At 35.8% G+C, this 14,305-nt stretch overlaps 1 protein-coding gene across 3 annotated transcripts in view; it reads right to left on the reverse strand.

Moving 5' to 3' along the window:
• Window positions 1–14,305, reverse strand: part of DMD (dystrophin) — a 2,245,117-nt gene that overhangs the window by 1,169,926 nt on the left and 1,060,886 nt on the right. The gene's annotated exons all lie outside the window — the stretch shown is intronic.

Raw genomic sequence — 14,305 nt, forward strand, 5'->3', positions numbered from 1 at the left:
TCCACAAATGTTTAACTGACATAAAAAATGATGTAATATTTCCATATAACCTATGCACATCCTCCTATATTCTTTAAAACATCTCTAGATTACTTGTTATACTTAACACAATGTAAATGCTATATAAATACTCATTACATTGTATTGTTTAGGGAATAATGACAAGAAAAACATCTACACATCATCAGTACAGAGGTAAGTATTCATTGTTTTTCTGAATATTTTTGATGCATGGTTGAATTCACAGATGTGGAATCCAAGAATATGAAGAGCCCCTGTACCAGGTAAGAGGGACATTGATGGAAACATTACAGTTAAAACTGAGGTTACAGATATGACAAGTGTTGCCTGAAACTATGAGAGCATATAATAAGGGGGCCTATATTTAAAAATATCATCTCACATAATCCTCCCAATGATCCAAACATGTATTTTCACCTTAAATATCAGGAAGCAAAATTGCACAGGTATTCTTAACATGGATGCAGGGTCTGGGCCTCAAGAAGAATCCCTGGTTCCCTCATTCTATGAGGGAGGTACGATACTCAAGACTCAAAGACAAGTATGCGTAGTCTTAACTCATAGTTCCTTCTGACACCATGCTTCCTACCACAGGCTAGGATTCAAAGTCAGCCATAAAGATCCAGAAATGAATAAAACATACATTTAATTAAGGGGAGAAGGCTCAATTGCCCTCTAGGTTGCCAATATGAAATGAAAAAGAATGGCTAACCACATCTCTCAGCATTGTTAAAATAGCCATTGACCAGAGAGAGTATTGCAAAGACCCCCAATTCAATTCAAACTTCATTTCTACCTATGTGGAATTGCTGCAGCCAGAAATTTAAGTAAATATTACTTAGATTTAAGAGACATGTACCCAGCTCTTAACAAATGGATGTCCTCAAATGTAAATATCCATTTAAAATACACAAGAATTACTGTGCTATAAAGTAAGAATTGCTATGTATCTTTTACTTTTGTTGTCCAGTGACCTTGAGACTCTGGATATGTGATAACTGGCATGGCTACTTTGGAATATTTACTCATATATGTGAACCATAATGGCTTTAATGACTACAGATAAATCTTCTTTCATATTAATCAACTATCTTTCAAAATGTGCACCGCAGGCTGTTCTGGGAATGGAGCTAGATTTGAGCTATTAGCAAAGGTCTACAAAGTAAAATCACTGTTACTGTTTTTTTTTTTTTTTTTTCTGATTAAACATGGATATTGTTTGGATATGTGTCCCCACCCAAATCTCATCTTGAAATGTAATTCCCAATGTTGGAGGTGGGGCCTGGTAGGAGGTAACTGGATCATGTGGGTGGATTTCTCATGAATGGTTTAACATCATCCTCTTGGTGCCATCCCCATGATGATGAGTGAGTTCTCTGAGATCTGGCTGTTTAAATGTATGTGGTCCATCATTCTGTCTCTCTTGCTCCTGCTCTAGTCAGGTGATGTGCCTGCTCCCGTTTTGCCTTCTGCCATGATTGGAAGCTTCCTGAAGCCTCCCCAGAAGGAGATGCTGCTATGTTTCTGGTACAGCCTGCAGAACTGTGAGCCAAGTAAGTGTCTTTTCTCATCCATTACCCAGTCTCAGGTATTTCTTTATAGCAATGCAAGAACAGATTAATATAACACAACACACAGACACATGAATAAACTCATAATATACTAATTAAAACAATATTTTGAACATTATGAAAATATGCCAATGTAATTTTATGTCTTTTGTGTATCCTTTCAGAGACTGGACTTTCTAACACACCTCTTATATTTTGTGCATTAATTTAAAAATAAAGGCTTTATGGCTTCACCTCTGCCTGTGTATTGATGGTGCTTTTAGTGTTTCACCTTTGCTGTTCCGCTAACATATCCTCAATAAATCGATCCCAAGTGCCAGAAAGCAAATAACTCTTTATTTTTGCACATTTAGAATGTTTCCCCCAAAAAGGAGGGAGACAGCAGATATTAGAGAGTGCCTACCACGTGATGGTCAATCACAACAGGCCCTTACGATTAATATTTATTCATTTTGACATCCTGACTTGTTCTAGTATGTGATGGGGTCTTTAACCTGGCATCTGTGGATGAGGTTTAGGGAGGTCCCAGGATCCCAGGAATTATATTATATAATGTAAATACCTTTACTTTGTGAGTCAGGTGTTACATTCCATTTTACAGTGGAAGATTATTGAGATCAAGCAACATACCCACATCATTGATAATTGGTAGACATGGGGTTGTATAGCAGCCCTGTGTTACTCCAAAACACATGCTTGCTTCAACATGCCACACTGCCTTCTTACAGAGCTGTGAAGAAGTTGAAATCACAAAAGCTATTAATGATCAATGCAGATAAACTTCATATTACGTAGCCTTTTTGTGAGCATAACCTTCAATTATCTCCAATAACCTTAACTACATACAAAACTATCATACTTCAAAGATGGATACATAATTAATCTCATTTGAACCAATTCTTTAAATAATTTCAACTGTTGACATAATTTTGAAAATAAACATTTTTTTGAGGCATAATTTGCATATAATAAAGTGCAAAAGTCTAAGTGTTTGGATGGACGTGTTTTGACAATTGAATGTATCTACGTATTCACCACCCGAACAAAATAGACAACATTTCTATTACCCAGAAAAAGTTACTAATGACTCTGTCCATTCAATCCAACCCTCACCCAGAGGTAACCACTTTCTTAATTCCTGGGACCCTGGGACCTCAATTATTGAGTTTTGCTGTGCTTTAACTTCATGTAAATACCCATATTTGTGTCTATGACTTCTTGCTCAGCATAGTATTTTTGAGATTCATCCATATTGTTGCTTTTATCATTGGTTGTTCCTTTATTCACTGCCAAGTAAAATTCCATAAATGGTTTAACAGAGGCATCAGCTTTTTGTGAGGTAGTGAGGGAAAGAGGAGGGAATGATTGCATTTCATGTGATATGTAAATGGAAAGAAGCACCTAGCTACACAAAGAGAAAAGGAAGAGCATTCTAAGAACAGAGGAACATGTGCAAAGGCCCTGAGATGTTTTAGAAAGTGAAGAAGCACTAATATGATTACACTATATGGATTGAGAAAGATTGGCTTAAGAAGAAAATGGTAAAGGTAGAAATATCATATATATATATTATGCTTTGTAATTCATTGCATTCAAAGCCATAATAAGGACTTGGGTGTTCATCCTAATAAGATAAATCCATGAGGACCTTAAGCCCAGAAATGCCTTTATCTAGCTGACATTTTGAGAAGATCCATTTTGCTGTGGTGTAGGACTGAACAGGAAGAGAATAACAACCATAGTAAGAGAATGTAACCTATTCTGGCAAGAGGGCAGAAGTGACCTGGCCTAAGATGGGGGAGATGCAGAGGAAGAGAAGGCAAATTCAAAATAAATTTTTGGAGACAGAAGTTGCATTGCATTACTTGCTTATATATTAGACATAAAATGGGAGATAAATGATGGAATCACGTGGACTCTGCTTAACTATCAAGTAGATAAGAAGATACTAATGTGAAATAGATGAGGGCTAGGGAAGAAGAAAGATTTTAAATAAAATATCAAAGCTGCATGTATGGCAGCCAATGAATTGTGTGATATACTCAGGTGAACAAGCAGGTTTGGAATCAAGAGAAATCTGGGATGGAGAGACAGAGGAGTTATTCAACTAAAGATGGCATTTAAGTCCATACAAACGGATGCTATCAACTAGGAAGAGAGCGAAACCAGAAACCCTAGGATTGAAGGTATAGTCTCAAACAGTGGCATACATACCTCTGGGGAATTGAGAACAACTCATTGGGACACAAAGAAAAACTGTTAATGCTTCTACTTGTGTTTGCACTTATATTTATTGATTTCTATTTTTGAATATGTTTACATGTTTAGTCATATTCATATATGATTTACAAATAAATGTACATTTTTGGGAAGAAATGTGCTTACAAGTTCTGTTTCAATGAGAAAGCAGTCTTGAAATTTTGAAGACCACTGCCTTAGAGGTCAAGAGGCGGAGGAGGAGCTAGCAGAAACAGCTGAAAAGAAGCAGCCGGTGAACTTCAACAGAAGTTATTGGTTTTTTTTTTTTATTATTATTTTTTTATTTTTATTTTTTATTTTTTATTTTTTTTCTTTTTTTGAATCTTTTATTTATTTATTTATTTATTTTTTTATTATACTTTAAGTTCTAGGGTACATGTGCATAACGTGCAGGTTTGTTACATATGTATACTTATGCCATGTTGGTGTGCTGCACCCATCAACTCGTCAGCACCCATCAATTCATCATTTATATCTTGTATAACTCCCCAATGCAAGCCCTCCCTCCTCCCCCCTCCCCCCTCCCCATGATAGGCCCCAGTGTGTGATGTTCCCCTTCCCGAGTCCAAGTGATCTCATTGTTCAGTTCCCACCTATGAGTGAGAACATGCGGTGTTTGGTTTTCTCTTCTTGTGATAGTTTGCTAAGAATGATGGTTTCCAGCTGCATCCATGTCCCTACAAAGGACGCAAACTCATCCTTTTTTATGGCTGCATAGTATTCCATGGTGTATATGTGCCACATTTTCTTAATCCAGTCTGTCACAGATGGACATTTGGGTTGATTCCAAGTCTTTGCTATTGTGATTAGTGCCGCAATAAACATACGTGTACATGTGTCTTTGTAGTAGAATAATTTGTAATCCTTTGGGTATATACCCAGTAGTGGGATGGCTGGGTCATATGGTACATCTAGTTCTAGATCCTTGAGGAATTGCCATACTGTTTTCCATAATGGTTGAACTAGTTTACAATCCCACCACTGGAGGCGTCACGCTACCTGACTTCAAACTATACTACAAGGCTACAGTCACCAAAACAGCATGGTACTGGTACCAAAACAGAGATATAGATCAATGGAACAGAACAGAGTCCTCAGAAATAATACCACACATCTACAGCCATCTGATCTTTGACAAACCTGAGAAAAACAAGAAATGGGGAAAGGATTCCCTATTTAATAAATGGTGCTGGGAAAATTGGCTAGCCATAAGTAGAAAGCTGAAACTGGATCCTTTCCTTACCCCTTATACGAAGATTAATTCAAGATGGATTAGAGACTTAAATGTTAGACCTAATACCATAAAAACCCTAGAAGAAAATCTAGGTAGTACCATTCAGGACATAGGCATGGGCAAGGACTTCATGTCTAAAACACCAAAAGCAACGGCAGCAAAAGCCAAAATTGACAAATGGGATCTAATTAAACTAAAGAGCTTTTGCACAGCAAAAGAAACTACCATCAGAGTGAACAGGCAACCTACAGAATGGGAGAAAATTTTTGCAACCTACTCATCTGACAAAGGGCTAATATCCAGAATCTACAAAGAACTCAAACAAATATACGAGAAGTTATTGTTTTAAGAAGAAAGGGAGTATTCCGTTGTTCCCTCTATCTGTGCAGCTGTGGGTAATGTGAACTCGTAGTTTGTCTTGTGTGGTCCTGTTCCAAATGCCATACTTGCTGGAAATAGATTGTGGAGCATTGATAAGACAGTCTATAAGGCTAAGCATGTATAAGGTTGCCAAAGAAGTCATTTGTTACTATCTTCCCATTCATTTTCTCAAGTCTAGTTCTTCTGTTAGCCTGTGGTTAGGGTGTTTATTCTGAGTATATCCCTGTGTCTTTAAAACTTCACATTTATATTTGACAGTATTCCATGAAATCATTAGGGTTCTTGTCAGGTTTCAAATATTACATAAACTATTTTGGAAAAAAATGTACATTTCAGGCACATTTCCAGTCCTAAACAATATAAATTATAGCCAAGTATGGCATTTAGCCATTAATGCTGTCTTTCACTTCAGTAATGTAAAGAAATAATAGGCGTATGACAACTTGGATAATACTTTTAAGCTTCTACATTATTGTTTCAGATACAAAAAAATTTTTACTTCACGGTGGTTCTACCTTAAAGAAAGAAAACCAGGCTCCAGATGTAAGCCTGTAACTTAAAGTTCTGAGTTTCTGACTTTTGCAAGCCATTTCATCACACTAACAACATAAACCATAAATAGTTCAACAAATGTAAGGCATTTATGTTATATATTCAAATGGATATACCATGACAAAAGAACCTATTACTGAATATTTAGTTTGCTTCAGGCTTCACAATCATTATAGATTCCACATTTAATATATATGTGCTGATTGAGTTGTCCTCGTTGTTTCTTATAAAATATCTCCGATGTTCAATATATTGATCACGTTGAAAGAAAAAGGGTTTAGATGAGCTATACACATACTTACATATTCTCAGGATCATGATAACACAAGACAGGTGACTTTGAATTTTAATGAACAAGTTTGAACCCTCTCCCAACATCTAGTTTTAAATGCTATTACTTTTAGTATGTATTGCTTATCTTAATAAGTATGATAAGCTTAAATATTAGCTTATCTTAGGGCTCCTCTGTTTTTTTATTTTTATTTTGTGGGTACACAGGAGTATATATTTTTAGGGTACATGAGATGTTTTGATGCAGAAATGCAATGTGAAATAAGCACATTATGGATGATAGGGAATCTATCCTCTCAAGCATTTAACCTCTGTGTTACAAACAATCCAATCTCACTCCTTTAGTTATTCTTAAATGTACAATTAAGTTATTATTAACCATAATCATCCTGTTGTGCAATCAGATCAAATAGTATGTCTTATTTTCCCTGTAGAATTATTTGGAAATTTTCTGTTTACGTTTTCATGAGCTTTGAGATTTGGGGAAGAATTTCAGCATTTTTGACTTAAGATATAGTTGGTTCACTTAGCCCAGCAGTGAACTTCGGGGGGTCAATAGCATGCAAATATGTATTTAAATATTAAACATTTTTATTTCCATTAACATCAAAAATTTATTGGGCATTTAATCTTTTAACAGAAAATATCTCATGGTTTCATATGAAAAGTGGATGTTTTTCACGTTATTTCTTTCAAATAATTTGCATTTATTTTTACTTATTTGAATTGGCAAATATAAGTTGTATATATCATGTATTATATAACATGTTGTATTGAAAAATGCGTCTATTGTGGAATAGCTAAAATGAGCTAATTAACATATGTATTACCTCACATACTAATTTTTGAGGTGAGAACACTTAAAATCGACTCTGTTAGTAATTTTCAATAATACATTGTTATTAATGATAGTCACTATGTTGTACAAAATATCTCATGAACTTATGTCTCCTATCTAAATGAAATTTTGTATCCTTTGACCAACACAGCCCTTTTTGTATCCTTTGATTTTAAAAAAGGCATTGTTTAATTTTAACAGTGTCAAGACTTTAACGATACCAGGTCCTGGGAGTGTGAGACTGTGTTTCCCATACAGTCTCTTTAACATGAAACGGGTTGTATGCATTTGAAATATAGTAGTTGATGAACATTTTTTAGATTTTTCAGTAGAATTAAAACTGGATAAAAATTCAGCACATATCAACTATATTCCAAAAATCAATAAAAGTGCCTAGGAGAAACATTTAGAAGGTTAAGAAAATTAAGAAAATGGATAATTTTATTAAGAAAAATTATCCAAAACTTAGAAGTAAAACCAAAGATGATTGTGTGTGTTTCAACATAATGGTAGCGTTGTTTTCTAACAAACTCCTCACACCCTCAGAAGAGCTTAAATATTTTCAAAGTAAAGCAACCCTTACTGTTTACTATTAATTTGGGCCTACACGTTACAACGCTATGAAGTTAAATGCAAATTTTAGAAAACTGATATGATGTAAATGACTTTTTACCCAGTAGAGGATAAAGCCCCAAAGGCGGTAGGGTATCAACCAGTTTAGTATCTTATTCACTAATCTTATTCCAGAATACTTTTTTAAAAATTCACTGATTATAGAAGCATTTGTTTCTTGTATTATCTTTTGAACCAGTTTTGTCTTCCTACCGGCTCTCCAATTACTGTGTTAAATAAAACCTACCATGTGTTCACTATGATTTACAGGAACATTATGTTTCTTAATAAAATTTCACTTTGCTGATAGGTGGCGGGATTATGAATTTCCTTTGTACTTTTCTCTATTATTCAAAACGTCTCCAGTATACTCTGAAAAAATTAAACATTTAATTGGAAAAAATACATGCTATATGAAAATCTATTTAGCTTCATGTTGCCTTATGTATGCACGATGTTACATATCATACAAAAAAACCTAAGCCACTAAAGATAAAACAGTTTCACAATCAATACTGTTTTCCTTTTCCATCAGCATCACAGTGATGTACAATAAGGAAATAAAGTAAACTTTAGAAATATGAAATGTGTATACGTATTGACATGTGCTTATTGTGAATGCGATGAGAAAGGCAAGTCAGGACAGTGAGAGTTAGGTTCATTACACTGCATTCTCACACTATAAATGAAAGAGTAGCAAGTATTGGCTAAAATTCAATAACTTCCACAGCCAAGATACATACTATAATTTGAACATTGATTCCCTTTGAGAACCTTTCTCCTCAGGCACCATCAAGACAGATATCAATAATTAGTAGTTCAGCTAGGGGTTAGACCACAAATATCAACTTGAGCAAACTACAGGACACCCTCCACATTGCTTCAGCACTGACAGTTTTCAATACTCCCTGGTGGTCAAACTCACTTGTTTTCACCTTTGAAATGAGTTAGTTTTCACTGAGTGCTGTCGGGTGCTGAGCCACTAGCAGAAGTGAGATTGTGCGGTCTGATGACTGACAGTTGCATGCCACTAAATATTGCCAATTCCACACATTTTTCCCCTTGCAAACTTTTGGGAAGGGGAGGGGTGTGAGCAGCTGCATATAAGGAGTGCCTATACTTTCTTTCTTTTTTTTTTTTCTTACTCTGTCACCCAGGTTGGAGTCCTGTGGTGCTATTGCAGCTCACTGCAAGCTCTGCCTCCCAGGTTCAAGCAATCTTCCCTCCTCAACCTCCTGAGTAGCTGGGACTATAGGCGAGCGCCACCACGCAAGGCTCTTTTTTTTTTTTTTATTTTTTTTAATTTTTTAATTTTTAGTAGAGGTGGGGTTTCACCCTGTTGGCCAGGCTAGACTCAAACTTCTGGCCTCAAGCAATGCTCTCGCCTCAGCTTCCCAAAGTGCTGGGATTATAGGCTTGAACCACCATGCTTGGCCGGGAGCACCTATAGTTTCTACCTCAAAAACATAGCCCCCTACACCTTCCCACAGATTCTATTGTTACTTTTGATACTGAACTTATTTTCATTGTAAAAGCCTGGAGAAAATTTAAGGCTGTTTACACATCTGTTTTCCAAATCAGCACACCGATTGTGAACTCTGCACTTTCAAATTGGGATGAGAGAACGGAAAGGAAAAAGGTTGGGAGAAGAGCGGAGCTGGGAAAGAAAGGTGATCTCTGGTCCTTTCTCCTCACCTCCCTGCTCCAGCTCACTTTTCCAATCAGTTTTCATAATAAGCATTATTTATTCTTCTATAAAAGTCTCAAAGTTTACTAATTATAAAAAAGTCATGATGCTGTATTAAATAGGGTAAGTTTGACTTTGTAAAGCAATACTAACAAAATATGTAATTTGTAATTTTCAAAATACACATATATGCAATTTGTAATTTTCAAAATACACATATATATAATTTGAAATTACATGTAATTTCATATTACACATGTGTGCAATACAACAATCACACATGTATCACATGTAACAATACATATATAACATGTTACATATGTTGTGTGCATATGTACATGCTATGTAACATGTCTCACATATGTACCATGTATCAATTATACATGAAACATATCAATTACATACGTGAAAACATATGTAGTCACACACCTATATAATTTGAAATTTTCTAATAGCCACATTTTTAAAAGCAAAATGAAGTAGGTCAATTATATATTGCATTTAATCAAATATAATAGAACCATCATTTTAACATGCAATAAAGGAGCGTTTACTTCCTTTTTGGTTCTAAGTATTCAAACCCTGGCATGTGTGTCATACTCAGTACCCATCTCAATTAGTACTAGCCACATTTTAAGAGCTCAGCACCTTATGTGACTAGTGAGCACTGAATTGGACATTGCAGCTCTAAAGAGAGACCTCACATTGTGATTTTTATTGTCAGGCAAATCTGAAAATTATTTCTCTGCTTGGATGAGGCACCATGTCTCACTCCTTGCAAATACATCTCTCTCACTAACAAATCCTGGATTAGTTCAGTGTTAATGTCATACTGTTATGAGCTCACAACACCTTTAGCATTCACACAAACAGGACACAGTGGTTCACCCCTTATCTGTAGGGGATACATTCCAAGACTCCCAGTGGATGTCTGAAACTGCAGATAGTACTGAGCCCTAGATAAACTATATGTACTTAAGATACATTTTAATTTATAAATTTGGCACAGTGAAGAGATTAAAAATCATGAATAAAAATAGAACAATTATAACAATATATTATAATGAAAATCATGCAAATGTGATCTTTCTTTTTCTCTCTTAAAATATCTTATTGTACTGTACTCACCTATTTTCAGACAGCAGTTGACCATGGGGAAAGCAACTGGGGAAAGCAAAACTATGGATATTTTGTTCCACCATTGTGGAGATGTACATTAGTGACTATATCATTACCACCATCTGTGGTTTTCCTTTAAGGGTAGAACTATTTATATGCAAATTCAACCCCCCCAACCAGGAGGCCATATTTAGATTACCTCCTGGAAAGTTACTTAACTCTTTGGAATTTGAATGTAAATAAAGAGTAGAATTCTTAATTCATTTTGGGTTTTGAGAACTGTATCAAGAGCTTAATATCCTATGAATGAAATATTGATCATGCAAACACAGCCAAAGATTGTCTAGGGAAAATGCTGAAGGGAACTTTCCACATCCACTGTAGTTCTTCTTTCTTACCATTCCATGTATGGGCTGCCCACTTCTTATTCCCTGGCATCTGTCCTGTGCCCCTTTCTGATTGTAAGTACAGTCAACAATGATACAGGCAAAGTCATCCGCTTACCTGTTTAAGAGTCCAGTGCAATGATACGATTAGACTTCCAAATTCTCATAAGTCAAAAGGTACAAATCCCTGAAAACTGCTGAATGAGTATCAAAATGTTGGTAGTAATAGCTTATGATAGAATTTTTATTTTCAAAAGGTAAATTTAACTCAGGGATATCATTACACATATATCCTTTTATTTCCTTTTTGGGAATTCAATAAGAAGCCATACTTGTTTCACTGCTGGATCTCTATTTCCTGGAATAATACTTGTCACACAGTAGGTCAACAAATATTTGTTTAATTTACATATTGAGAGAATTGCTTGGCAAAACTCAACCCTCTCAAAGTTTATGCAGGCTAGCACTGTGTAGTATAGTCTCCTTTGTCAGCAAGAGCTTAATATCTGATTTTGAGAGAGCTGAGAATGATATGCAAAACAGCATTAGATTCTTTCCTATATTTTTAGAGTAATGCTGTCTTTTAAAATAAGACTCCTGAGTACTTTATGATCATAGTAAATCCATCTTAATTACATTCACTGCTTTCTTTTCTTTTTTCTTTTTTTTTTTTTTTTTTTTTTTTTTTTTGAGACAGAGTCTCACTCTGCTGCCAGGCTGGAGTGCAGTGACACAGTCTTGGCTCACTGCAACCTCCGTCTCTCAGGTTCAAACGATACTCCTGCCACAGCCTCCCAAGTAGTTGGGACTCTAGGCATGCGTTACCATGCCTGGCTAAATTTCATATTTTTAGTAGAGACATGGTTTCACCATGTTGACCAGGATGGTCTCGATCTCTTGACCTCGTGATCTGCCTGCCTCAGCCTCCCAAAGTGCTGGGATTATAGGCGTGAGCCACCGTGCCTGGCTCACTGCTTTATTTTCAAGCAGAAAACATATACAACACCATCAGATGGATGCTAAAATTGAAATAAACCATTTAAAAATGGTTGTCATGTGGAATGTCTGAGAAGAAAATAAGCATCATAGGATCACCAAATCTGTTAAATATCTGTCTCCAATCATGACTTGAAGTTGCACTCTTTCAAGTATGTTAAACTGCAGTTTTCCTTTAAAGTTCTAACCATAATTATAATGTAAAAACCTAGGAAGTATACAGCAAACCATAAGTATTCCTAAACAAACTTAAATCTTGAAAAGTGCAAATCTCATCCCCACATGGCTTTGCTCAAACACATTCTGCAACTGTGGTTTATAGACTAAAACACAGACTTGTCTGTGTACCGTGTAATGTCCTTTGCAAAGTGTTCCCAACCTACCTGTCTAGCCCACGCTATCACCCTCCATCTGGGGGCCTGGGTTCCCAAACCTTTTGCCACTTAATATTGATTGCCATTCTCCAAGCTGGTTTTTCCAGACTGAGGTCACCATCTCTTCTGTTTCTATAAAACTTTTTAAATGCAGTTATTATGGAATTTTAAAACTATTATGCTATACCATAACTTTGAGGTTTATGTATCTATCTCTCCCTGCACTAGACTGGCTTCCTTGAGTGTTGGAAATATGATTGATTGCTTATTCCCTCACATGAAGGTAAGCATCTGCCTCCCTGACTGAGGTAGGCACTGCCCAAGTAGTATTGTTTTCCTCAATGTTGAAACTCCTGGTCTGCAGCACCATCCTGAAACTTAAGAAAACTATGTTGAATGAGCCATAGAAGGCTGATATTCTATTCATGGAACAGTAATTTTAAGGAAAAGTAGTTTTGCCTGTAGGTAACCATGTCTTATGGTGGGGTTTTCTGTTGAGGGTATTCTGAAAGGGAGGCAATTACTAAATCCCTGGCTATGATCTTCAAAGGGATTCTGCCCTGTGGAAACCAAGAGGCTTTCTTAGAGAACATCAGCCCTTTCTATACACAATCCAATGCTCATGTCCTCCATTTGAAAGCTGCTTGCTAAATTCTTCCATCACCTCAGTAACCTATGTCTGGTAGTGATATAGAATCCTCCAAATCTGTATATCAAAAGGAGATTAACATAAGAGTAACAATGTAATTGAAGGCACTTCTTAAATTATAAAGTGCCTTGTTATGACTACTGTTATTATCATCAACAACCCTAACATCATCTCTAATAACAACAACTCCTTTTAACATCCTTCTTTTAATACACTATGGGTCAAATTATACTTATATTAATGAATATGTTACATCTCAACTTTACTGATGGCAACATAAGTTTAATTAGAGTTCTACTCATAACTAAATAACATTTTATGAACAAAAGAAGTTTCATCTTAATCACTTAATATTTTTAAGGTCTCTTAGGAAAACCTTGTCCTGTAGTCAGTGGTATTATTCCTTTTATTAGTTTCCTCAATACTTATTAGGCAGAGCACTGACTTAATGTTTCTGGCTTAACATTTCTAACTTCTAGCTGATGAACAGTAAAAAAATATGGTGTTTAATCCCAGAGTCTTCATATATTAGCTTTATGATTTGGGATAAAGCATTTAAACTTTCCAAAATTTTTTTATAAGAGTTCTAAGAATACCTTTTCTACCTATCTTGCTGGGAGTATTTGAAAATCACATGAAGTCATATTCACGGTAATTTTTAAAACAGCATGCAAAAGCAAGGCACTAACCAACTTTAAAAATTATTGTAATTAAATAAATCTTGTATTACATCTTTCTATGCATATTTTTGTAAAGTTGAATTTGTACTGTTTTCCAAAAGTATTAATTTTCTGGACTGGCTTCTTAATTTTCTAAAACTTATGCTTCCTTACACTCACCGTATTACAACCTTGTGACACTCAACAAGAAATAACCCAACACACACATACATATACAACTGTATTAGTCCCTTCTTGCATTGCTATAAAGAAATACCTGAAACTGGGTACTTTATAAAGAAAAGGGGTTTTCTTTTGACTTATGGTTCTCAGGCTGTACAGGAAGCACGCCACTGGCATCTACTTCTGGTGATGTAAGTGACATGGGCCTCAGGAAGTTTACAACCATGGTGGAAGGCAAAGGGGAGCAGGAAAGAGGTGGGGGTTGAAGTCTCATACTCTTTTAAACAACCAGATCTAGCATGAACTAACTTGTCACCAAAGGGATAATGTTAAGCCATTCATGAAGGATCCACCCACATGATCCAATCACACCTACCAGGCACCGCCTCCAACATTGGAAATCACATTTCAATATGAGATTCGGAGGTGACAAACATCCAAACGGTCTCTCTCTCTCTCTCTCTCTCTCTCTCTCTCTCACACACACACACGC

The sequence above is a fragment of the Rhinopithecus roxellana genome, chromosome 7, assembly GCF_007565055.1.
Source record: "Rhinopithecus roxellana isolate Shanxi Qingling chromosome 7, ASM756505v1, whole genome shotgun sequence".
Taxonomy (NCBI): Eukaryota; Metazoa; Chordata; class Mammalia; order Primates; family Cercopithecidae; genus Rhinopithecus; species Rhinopithecus roxellana.